The sequence below is a fragment of the Triticum aestivum genome, chromosome 1B, assembly GCF_018294505.1.
Source record: "Triticum aestivum cultivar Chinese Spring chromosome 1B, IWGSC CS RefSeq v2.1, whole genome shotgun sequence".
Taxonomy (NCBI): Eukaryota; Viridiplantae; Streptophyta; class Magnoliopsida; order Poales; family Poaceae; genus Triticum; species Triticum aestivum.
Genome location: NC_057795.1, coordinates 142,976,569 through 142,987,778, shown reverse-complemented (window position 1 = coordinate 142,987,778; position 11,210 = coordinate 142,976,569). Strand labels below are relative to the sequence as shown.

Here is an 11,210-nt window from a genome sequence, read left to right as displayed (position 1 = left end):
CTTTCTCTCCCGTAGCGAAGCTTAAGTCCGTCCGAATCATGTTAGCAATTGCCGCATATTATGATTATGAGATATGGCAGATGGACGTCAAAACGGCATTTCTTAATGGGCATCTTAAGGAAGAACTGTATATGATGCAGCCAGAGGGTTTTGTCGATCCTAAGAATGCTAACAAAGTATGCAAGCTCCAGCAATCCATTTATGGGCTGGTGCAAGCATCTCGGAGTTGGAACATTCGCTTTGATGAAATGATCAAAGCGTTTGGGTTTATGCAGACTTATGGAGAAGCCTGCGTTTACAAGAAAGTGAGTGGGAGCTCTGTAGCATTTCTCATATTATATGTAGATGACATACTTTTGATGGGAAATGATATAGAATTCTTGGACAGCATTAAGGCCTACTTGAATAAGTGTTTTTCAATGAAGGACCTTGGAGAAGTTGCTTATATATTAGGCATCAAGATCTATAGAGATAGATCGAGACGCCTCATAGGTCTTTCACAAAGCACATACCTTGATAAGATTTTAAAGAAGTTTAAAATGGATCAGTCCAAGAAGGGGTTCTTGCCTGTATTGCAAGGTGTGAGATTGAGCTCGGCTCAATGCCCGACCACGGCAAAAGATAAAGAAGAGATGAGCGTCATCCCCTATGCCTCAGCCATAGGATCTATTATGTATGCCATGCTATGTACCAGACCTGATGTAAACCTTGCCGTAAGTTTGGTAGGGAGGTACCAAAGTAATCCCGGCAAGGAACACTGGACAGCGGTCAAGAATATCCTAAAGTACCTGAAAAGGACGAAGGACATGTTTCTCGTTTATGGAGGTGACGAAGAGCTCGTCGTAAAGGGTTACATCGACGCTAGCTTCGACACAGATCTGGATGACTCTAAGTCACAAACCGGATACGTGTATATGTTGAATGGTGGAGCAGTAAGCTGGTGCAGCTGCAAGCAGAGCGTCGTGGCGGGATCTACATGTGAAGCGGAGTACATGGCAACCTCGGAGGCAGCGCATGAAGCAATTTGGGTGAAGGAGTTCATCACCGACCTAGGAGTCATACCTAATGCGTCGGGCCCGATCAAACTCTTCTGTGACAACACTGGAGCTATTGCCCTTGCCAAGGAGCCCAGATTTCACAAGAAGACCAGGCACATCAAGCGTCGTTTCAACTCCATCCGTGAAAATGTTCAAGATGGAGACATAGATATTTGCAAAGTACATACGGATCTGAATGTCGCAGATCCATTGACTAAACCTCTCTCGCGAGCAAAACATGATCAACACTAGAACTCTATGGGTGTTCGATTCATCACAATGTAACTAGATTATTGACTCTAGTGCAAGTGAGAGACTGTTGGAAATATGCCCTAGAGGCAATAATAAAAGCATTATTATTATATTTCCTTGTTCATGATAATTGTCTTTTATTCATGCTATAAATTGTATTATCCGGAAATCGTAATACACGTGTGAATACATAGACCATAACATGTCCCTAGTAAGCCTCTAGTTGACTAGCTCGTTGGTCAACAGATAGTCATGGTTTCCTGAGTATGGACATTAGATGTCATTGACAATGGGATCACATCATTAGGAGAATGATGTGATGGACAAGACCCAATCCTAAGCATAGCACAAGATCGTGTAGTTCGTTTTGCTAGAGCTTTTTCAATGTCAAGTATCTCTTCCTTAGACCATGAGATCGTGTAACTTCCGGATACCGTAGGAGTGCTTTGGGTGTACCAAACGTCACAACGTAATTGGGTGACTATAAAGGTGCACTATAGGTATCTCCGAAAGTGTCTGTTGGGTTGAAACGGATCGAGACTGGGATTTGTCACTCCGTATGACGGAGAGGTATCTCTGGGCCCACTCGGTAATGCATCATCATAATGAGCTCAGAGTGACCAAGTGTTTGGTCACGGGATCATGCATTACGGTACGAGTAAAGTGACTTGCCGGTAATGAGACTAAACAAGGTATTGGGATACCGACGATCGAGTCTCGGGCTTGTAACGTACCGATTGACAAAGGGAATAGTATACGGGGTTGTTCGAATCCTCGACATCGTGGTTCATCCGATGAGATCATCGAGGAGCATGTGGGAGCCAACATGGGTATCCAGATCCCGCTGTTGGTTATTGCCCGAGAGCCGTCTCGGTCATGTCTACGTGTCTCCCGAACCCGTAGGGTCTACACACTTAAGGTTCGGTGACGCTAGGGTTGTATGAATATGAGTATGCAGTATACCGAATGTTGTTCGGAGTCCCGGATGAGATCCCGGACGTCACGAGGAGTTTCGGAATGGTCCGGAGGTAAAGAATTATATATAGGAAGTGGTATTTCGACCATCGGGAAAGTTTCGGGGTCACCCGGTATTGTACCGGGACCACCGGAAGGGTCCCGGGGGTCCACCGGGTGGGGCCACCCATCCCGGAGGGCCCCATGGGCTGAAGTGGGAGGGAAGCCAGCCCATAGTGGGCTGGTGCGCCCCCTAGGCCCACCCCCTGCGCCTAGGGTTGAAACCCTAGGGTGGGGGGGGGGGGCGCACCACATGCCTTGGGGGGCACTCCTCCCCCCTTGGCCGCCGCCCCCTTGGGAGATTGAATCTCCCAGGGCCGGCGCCCCCCTGGGGGCCTACATAAAGGGAGGGGGAGAGGGGCAGCCGCACCCTGAAGTCCTGGCGCCCCCTCCCCCTGCTACACCTCTTCCTCCTCCGTCACGTGCTTGGCGAAGCCCTGCTGGAGTGCTGCTGTTCCACCACCACCACGCCGTTGTGCTGCTGCTGGAGCCATCATCATCAACCTCTCCTTCCCCCTTGCTGGATCAAGAAGGAGGAGACGTCACACGCACCGTACGTGTGTTGAACGCGGAGGTGTCGTCCGTTCGGCGCTAGGATCTCCGGTGATCTGAATCACGGCGAGTACGACTCCATCATCACCGCTCCATCTAACGCTTCCGTACGCAATCTATAAGTGGTATGTAGATGCAAACTTACTGGTGGCACCGGTGGCATTGTGCCATTATAGCCAAGGAAAGCTTGGTGCCAACGAGCCCCTGCTGGACGAACATGCTCACCGACGCGTGGCATTTCCGAGCGAGAGCGTGCGCAGTGAGCAATGAAACCATCGCCACCATTAGGCGGCTTCCTTAACGTCTTCGCTTTTAAGTCTCGCCTTGTTGCCGTTCGTCGTGTCTCTCTGCTCGTGACACCTCTGTCGGCGCCATACAACCATTAGAAAGCGAGGTTGCTGACACTTGAGAGGGTGCTAACCAATGGGCGCGGAGGTGGATTTGGTGGCGAGGGCGACAAGAAGAGGACGTCCAACACATGCTTCTGCATAGCCAATGAGCTACAATCGCCGGAGCTCGGGACCGAGAGGTCGTCACGTTCGCAGACGACGACGACGACGGACAAAGTTTTAGTGCAGGATTGGTGGTCAGCTTGCTTGGTGCAGACAACATGAATCATACATGCATATTTGCGCAGGATAGCATGCCCAGGAGATTAGGGTGTGATTAGGTTGGTGGTTGGCTAGATTAAGCTAAGCGACTTCTGTTTAGCGTTGGTGATGGTCAGGCCGCTTTGATTCATGCTGTGGCCACATTTCATGAGTGGAATCCCACTTATTTTCAGATAACCCATATAAATTCTAATGAAGTGTGAAGTGTTGGCTATCACCCATCAAAATATGTTGGGATTAAGTGGGATGTGATAGGACACCCACTACCAGTCTCATTTGTAGCCTGAACGAGGCGAAATAAGGAATGACCGATCACTACCCGCATACGTAGTGGGGATCTGATCAGTCCGACTACACATGCTCAACAGCGCAACGGTCCAACCGCGCGCCGGATCTGTAGTGGTAGCCTTTTTCGCCATCGAGCTCCACACTGGCGGCGGCATGAATCAAAGAAGCTGGCCAGGAAATTCTAATGACGTTGGGCATGCTGCAGGAGCAGGCGCTCAATGCCGCTGGATCATATGGATCAGGCTTGCAATTCACACTCCACACTGGCGGCGGCCGTTCTTTACGGGAGACATTTGCGCTTCTAGCACTCTTTCGTCACCATCGTCACTGTGTTCGTTCCTCCACTGGAGGATGTCGGCACGGTGACTCTCCAAATAATAACCAGTCCAACTAAAAATATGCAATGCTACAGAGAGGCCTAATAATCGGAACATCGAACTGACTAGCCTACTTGTAAACGGTGGGCTCAGATCTGCAACTGCATAGAGGCATAATAACAACTTCACAGGCAAATTGCACCGCAAAATACCAGAAAGGCAACGACATACCAAACATACGCTGATTACATAATAAAGCTTATAAAGTACTACTAATACAAGTTCCATACGTAGGTAGCAAGTGAACAACGGTAGCAAAACACACGGAGCAGAGCAGGTTCAACAAACTGTACAAAAAGGGCAACTAAAGCCGAATCAAGATGCTACATGATCGGCGGGATACTTCAGACATTGCCAACATAGGCATCCTCCTGATGCGGCGCAGCACCGTTCCCACAAGCCTGCCGCTCGAGGGGCACTAGCCTGAGCCGGACAGTCCAGCGAGGCGCACAGGCTGATTGTTTTTGAATCTCAGACCACCAGCGCCGCTGTTACCACCTACAAAAGAGTAGGGGGCTGGGCAGTCACTAGGACAGTGCCCAAGCTGATTACATCTGAAGCAAAAACCAAGGCTGCCGTTGCCGTTTCCACCTGAAGAGCCGTGCGAGGCGGAGGCGGCCTGCACCGGACAGTCTCTAGACCAGTGCCCAGGCTGATTGCATTTGCTGCATGGGCGAGCATTGGATGCAGAAGAGCCATATGAACTCGGCGTGAAGCCGCAACCTGTTGCTGGTGGCTGGATATCCATGGCTGCTGGGCAGTTCTGCACGTTGTGCCTAGTGGAGCCACAAGTACTGCATACATATCGTGCTGCTGATGGTGCTGCATTAGGCATCCCGCCAGATACCTTAGCTTGCCGTCCGGCGTCTGAGTTGGTGAAACCAGCCTTCACAGCAGTAGCAACACCATTCACACCAGGTGCTGATCCTCGGCCATCCGCCCAAAGGCCATCAAATGCTCCAAGATCAAAAACACGACTCTTGTTTGATGTGTGATCCAATCTTTCAGCCTTCAGGATGCTGACTTTCACACGCGCCTCGTCGCTAAAGGTTTCTTCCTTGACTTTCAGCTTCAACAGATATCGCTGATAACAGGCCCCATGTATTATTTCTGCGAATCGTGCGTCATCTAGATCCACATTTTTAATCATGAAAAGCTCTTCCGCTGAGAGGCCAATTATTTCCTGGCCAGCTTCTTGTAGTCCCAGTGTGGTCCTGGATCTTACACTGAAACAAGTATCGATACTCACAATTTTGAGAGCTCTGCTGGCATTTGGGGCAATGCCACATCCCATCACCATTATTTGTTACCTTTCTGTTGCAGCGCTTACCATTAACCTCCCTTGTGCAAGCTGGATAAGAAAATTTCTCGGTGTCGATGTGTGAAATTGTAGCTTCAACAGTGACCCAATCTGGCTGATCTGATCGCCCCAAGTTCTCGTCCTTGATCTGCGCAACTGTTTTTCGCATATACATCTTGCCCACACTTGAGATGTCCTTAGATAAAGAAGTGCAAACCGCTAATTTCCCTTCAGTTATGTACCACTGCATCAGCTTTTCTGCATCAGGCAAGTCTGGATTTATTTTTAACAAGCTTGAGCTGACTGTTCCCACAGTTTTGCCGTTGAATTCGCAGATGCGGCCACCTTTCAAGGCAAGTATAGGGTTAGAGCCAGAAATGCACATCAAGTGCAGCTGCTGACCTTCAGCATTACAGACATTTCCCCATAATGTTATTTCCACACTGCAACCAGACATGTCCTTCAGTTGAAGGGTTCTTTTCTGGGTTTCTGCGCCATCCTTCCGCATTATTATAACAGAAGGGCTAACTGATGTAACAACCCCAAGCAAATCAACCATAACTCCACTGTCCATATTTACTATTTCACTGATCTGCTGGAAATTGTATTGCTGCCAAGGGATGCCGCTGTCGTCACTGGAACAGATTTCTACAGATGTTGAACTATCCAAAATCAGTTCATACGCATTGTTTAAATGGTTAAACAACTTCTGTGCTGGTTTCAACAATCCTCCAGATATGAAATACACATTTCCAACAACAAGTTGGTCAGAGAACTGGGCAACCATCAAACCAAAGCATGTTGCACGAATTTCTCCACCCTGTGCATCAAGGAGATCAAAGGATAAGGCTCTCCCGTGGAAGTGATCAATCTTTGCAGTGACCCTACCCTTGATATGGGTTCAAGGCAGCGATAGGGATGACAGAAGGAGTGCCATTGTTAGGAACAGATCCTCTGTTCACACATACTGGAGGTGGCTGCTCACACGAAAACTCTGCAGGGCGAGGGCCAAAGCTCCAACCAGTGGGACGAAGTGCAGGCATTTTCCCTTGATGAGAGTTCAGTGAAAGCTGCTGCATCTTGGCATTTATTGTGTTTTGCTTTAGCACTGAACCGTGAAGTCCACTGAACGACAGATTGTTAACAGCATTTTCTGCCCTTGCGGCAATAGAAGAGCGCAATAGATCTTGATCAGGAGAAAATGCCATGTCATTAATACCTTGCTCAGTCCTTGACCCATGGATGCCTAGGCCACCAGAACAGGATCTGATATTTGGTTGAGCAGCATTGAGCTGATAACTTGTAGGACTCCCGATCAGTGTGCACTCAGTTTGCACCACTTCAAGTTGGATAACAATGATGACCCTGAAACAAAAACCCAATATACGTCAGAAATATTATAGAACTGTCAATGGACAAGGCATATATAAGTAGCTCTACCAGAAGAGAAGTTTCAAGGAATGGACTCCATTTACTATTATGGGGCTAAAAGTAACAATGTAATATAGAGTACATCCTAGCAAGAAACCAGTAGGATTAGAAGACACTAAAGAGAAAGTTACTGTAATAGGAAATGTTTAATACTCCCACCGTTCACAAATATAAGATGTTCTAACTTTTTTTTCTGATTTGGATGTATATAGACATATTTTAGTCTGTTTGTTCACTCATTTCAGTCCGTATGTAGTCCATATTGAAATATCCAAAACATCTTGTATTTATGAACAGAGGGAGTAGCAAAAAGAAAGATAGTTTTGGAAAGTAGAGATTGCCGATAAGGGACCCTTATACTCTGCTAAAAAAATGAAAAAAAAAGAGAAGTTTCCTAAGCCCAAAGCCTCTCTTCCACAACAGCAAGAGCCCTGTCACCAGATTGTGGAAGCCGAGTGACATATCCCCGAGCTTCAAACCATTATCCTACCCAAACCATTATCCATCCCTATCGCACTCCTATAAAAAGCGTTTTTTACTCCCTCCGTCCCATAATATAAGAGCGTTCTTTACACTACACTAGTGTAAAGAACGCTCTTATATTATGGGACGGAGGGAGTACAGTGTAAAAAACGCTCTTATATTATGGGACGGAGGGAGTAAAAAACGCTTTTTATAGTCAATACACTAGAGTAATATTGTAACAGCATATATATACTTGATACTAGTACTACAGACATTTATGATGAAAATTCTAGTATTCACATTGTCACATGAGCCATTCTCGAACCAAAAGGCAGGCGTGTCATTTATATTGGAAAAAAGTTCTCCAAAATGGTATAAAGCTAAACAACCACGAAGGGTGGCGCGGACATTAAACCACACAAATAAAAGGTAAAATGTTCAGGCAGAAGCCTAAGATCAGGAAAACGGAAGTCCTATCTAGCCAATAAACTTGTGCTGTCAGGTGGACTTGCATGCAGCAAAAATATATATCTTATATCTGATAATGGAGGGTTTGTGTGCTCTAATGTACATCAAAATAATTGATTTGAACTCTATATATAAATCTTTGTTTCCATACAAATAGACAATGCTAGATCTCACGGCCACAGCACAAATACACAAGTCAGTCTTCTAGTTTTGGTAGTACCGGATAGCTATTTCCTTCCAAACTGGTGAGCAAGGTTGTGATATCTGATTCAAGTTGTACCAAATGAACCAGCTAGACTGGACACCTACCCATCGGCGCCATATGTTTTTTTTTGAGGGACATCGGCGCCATATGTTGACTACATAACTCCGTTGCAACTTAGTACTCCCTCCGTTCCAAATTAGTTGTCTCAGATTTGTCTAGATACGAATATATCTAGACATGTTTTAGTGTTAGATACATCTGTATCTAGATAAATCCAAGTCAACTAATTTGGAACGGAGGGAGTACTATTAAAATGTTAAAAAGTTCAGTCATGTACACATCACAGCAAAACCAACACTCGCAAATGCGCATTATTAGCATGTAATGCAAGGAATCAACTACAGGCCCGCGGAAAGCGTGCATGCACCAGCCACAAAAATAGAGCCATAGATCTCGCGGGATACTGCTCGCGCAGTCACCGCGTGGGGGAAATTAGCACAGGAAAACCGTGCAGAACCCTAGCATTTCCCCCCATCTAGCACACATAAACCGCATCAAAACCCTAATCCATCTCGTAGGACAATCAATGCATATCGCGGGGGGTGGGCTGGGGAGCGACTGGCCGTCACCTTCGGCTGCAGACGGAGTTGCAGACGTAGTCGAGGACGCGTATGCCGTCGCGGAGGCGGCCGGTCCTGACGAGGCTGTCGAGGGAGGGGACGAGGATCCCCTCCTGGGAGTGCACGCCGTCGGAGAGCAGGAAGCGGTACCGGTCCGTGCCGCCTCGGCGGGCGGGGGCGCCCACCACCTGCAGCACGGGCCGCAGGCCTCGCTGGAACCGCGACATCACCGCCACCGCGCCGTGGGTCAGGTCCACCTCCATAGCACCTCCCCCCATGTCGCCGCGGCGGTGGGGCGGAGTCCGGCGGAGCCCGAGAGAGAGCGAGACCCTGGCTTCTGGAAGAAGGTTGAGGGAGAGGGTTCACGGGTGCGAATTGTGAGAGAGCAAGGCTGTGGAGGGGTTTGGAACCGGGGAGGATGGGGACGGGCTTGGGCGCAGTTATTGGTTGGGAGTTGGAGGTGGCTTACGAGGGAAGCCGGTTGTGTCCCGAATTCCGAGGCGGGTCGTGCCGCGGGTGGGAGCAGCCGCGTGTGTATAGCTTTGGGAAAAAAAATCTACGAGACCAGGTCTCACGGATTAGGAGGTGAGACCCATCTTGATGGATGACATGTGGCATTCACAAATCACAAAGCATCCCCCCACCCTCCACCTGAAATCAGGGGGAAGAGATTAGATGCTTTATGATTTGTGAATGTCACATGTCATCCATCAGGGCGGGTCTCACCTGAACTATGGCGTGTTTGATTCTGGACGAAATCACTATTCTGACCTTTTTAACAATCTTTATCACAAAATGAACTTAATATGAAAGTATTTCACAATCTGACCCTTTTAGTAACGCCACAGCACGTGGCGTTTCTTCTCGATATAAAAACGCCGAAGTAGCTCGCGTTTCAGACCCACATACGAACGCCAAGCTAGCTAGCGCTTCCGATCCACATTGAAACGCCAAGCGCATTGGCGTTGCCGCCCAGGCCGAAACGCCACGATCATTGGCGTTTGTAGCATAAACTCCCGCCGGCTCCAGGTGAAGTAATCTTACTGCTCACTCTGTAGCACCTACCATGATAAACACTGCGGTAATCAGAGTACCTGCATCCTGACAACACTGCGGTAATAATGCTGATCCTGACAACACCTACCACGGTGTTTGCATCTTTTCGTGTGAACCGTGTGAACCGCCTTGGGCCAGAATCAGAGTACCTGCATCATCATTGATGACTCGTCATCTCTCCAGCAGCACTCTCATTGTGCTGTGCTTGTCCTCCAAACTGGACGATGCACATGGCTGGTATAAATGAGAACTGACTTGACTGCTGCGGCCACCCGGAAGATGCCTGGTAAATGTGGACGCAAAAGCATGAATGCTACAAACGCCAAGAATCATGGCATTTCGGCCTGGGCGGCAACGCCAACGTGCTTGGCGTTTCCATGTGGGTCAGAAGCGCTAGCTAGCTTGGCGTTCGTCTGTGGGTCTGAAACGCGAGCTACCTCGGCGTTTTTATATGGAGAAGAAACGCCACGGGCTGCGGCGTTGCTAAAAGGGTTAGATCGTGAAATACTTTCATGTCGAGTTCACTTTGTGACAAAAATTGCTGAAAAGGTCAGAATAGTGATTTCGGCCTCTGATTCTCAGGGGACGTCGTCTGGTTGCTCACAAGGTCCGGCAGCATGCAATGCAGTGGTTCTTCTCCTCCAACATACCGACGCATTTCATCCAGCCACGTCCGTTTAGGTCCGCGCGAGTAAAAGTCATGGTTCAATGGACTGATATACTACAAAACAAGAAATGCACTCGTTGAGAGTTCTACCCCCTTATGCGTAACTGATCTAGTTGTATACGCCCTACTGTGGGATTCGTCGGATTTAGCTCCGACACACACGCTGGGGCCTTGACCACGAGTACAAGGGTCATCGTCTCCTCCCGACGGATCTGCTTCTTGCCATCAAATGCCGTGTCCTGTCCGGACAGGCGTTGACAGCAGCAGAAGAATCCTCAATTTCTATCTCGTGGAGGAGTTGGTATGTGGTCTTGGGCACCACAGGCACGCCACAACACCACATATCTTAGCATCGATAGAGAAGTTGGATGCTGTTGCAGGAGTGGACACCATACCATAGTGCCAACCGGCAGAAACAAGGCCCCTAGACGAACCAAAGCCAGGAGAGGCGTACCTCATGGTGGCGGTCAGTGGTCCAGGCGATGGCTGATGACGGCATGGCCACGTGGATGAACCGGGGCTGGCCAAGGTGGCCCTGCTAGTGGAGACTTGTGGGCCAGATGACACTAGGCCGTGACATAACCTTGACGAAGAATCATAGCTGGTGGATGTGACGCTCCTTGTGGCGGCGGTGGCATCCCACAGTCGGCGTACTCCCAATAGTATTCTTTAACTCTTGAATTGATACACTTGTTTATGGCATCTATTCTCTATCTTCACTTTTCACCTTCTCATCCTTAACCTTGGTGATTTCTTCCTCTTAGACATCCTTCTGCGTACAAAAACAGAAGAAGAAGCACGGGCATAAATTAATAGAATAGTTTAGTTTCAGAAGTCTTTTTTGATTGGTATATCAATCATGGTTTA

General features: G+C 48.3%; 1 pseudogene; it reads right to left on the bottom strand.

Annotated features, from left to right (window-relative positions):
- Positions 1–4,240: 4,240 nt before the first annotated feature.
- On the bottom strand, positions 4,241–9,065 carry LOC123112520 (replication protein A 70 kDa DNA-binding subunit C-like; annotated as a pseudogene).
- Between the last annotated feature and the right edge of the window lie 2,145 nt (positions 9,066–11,210).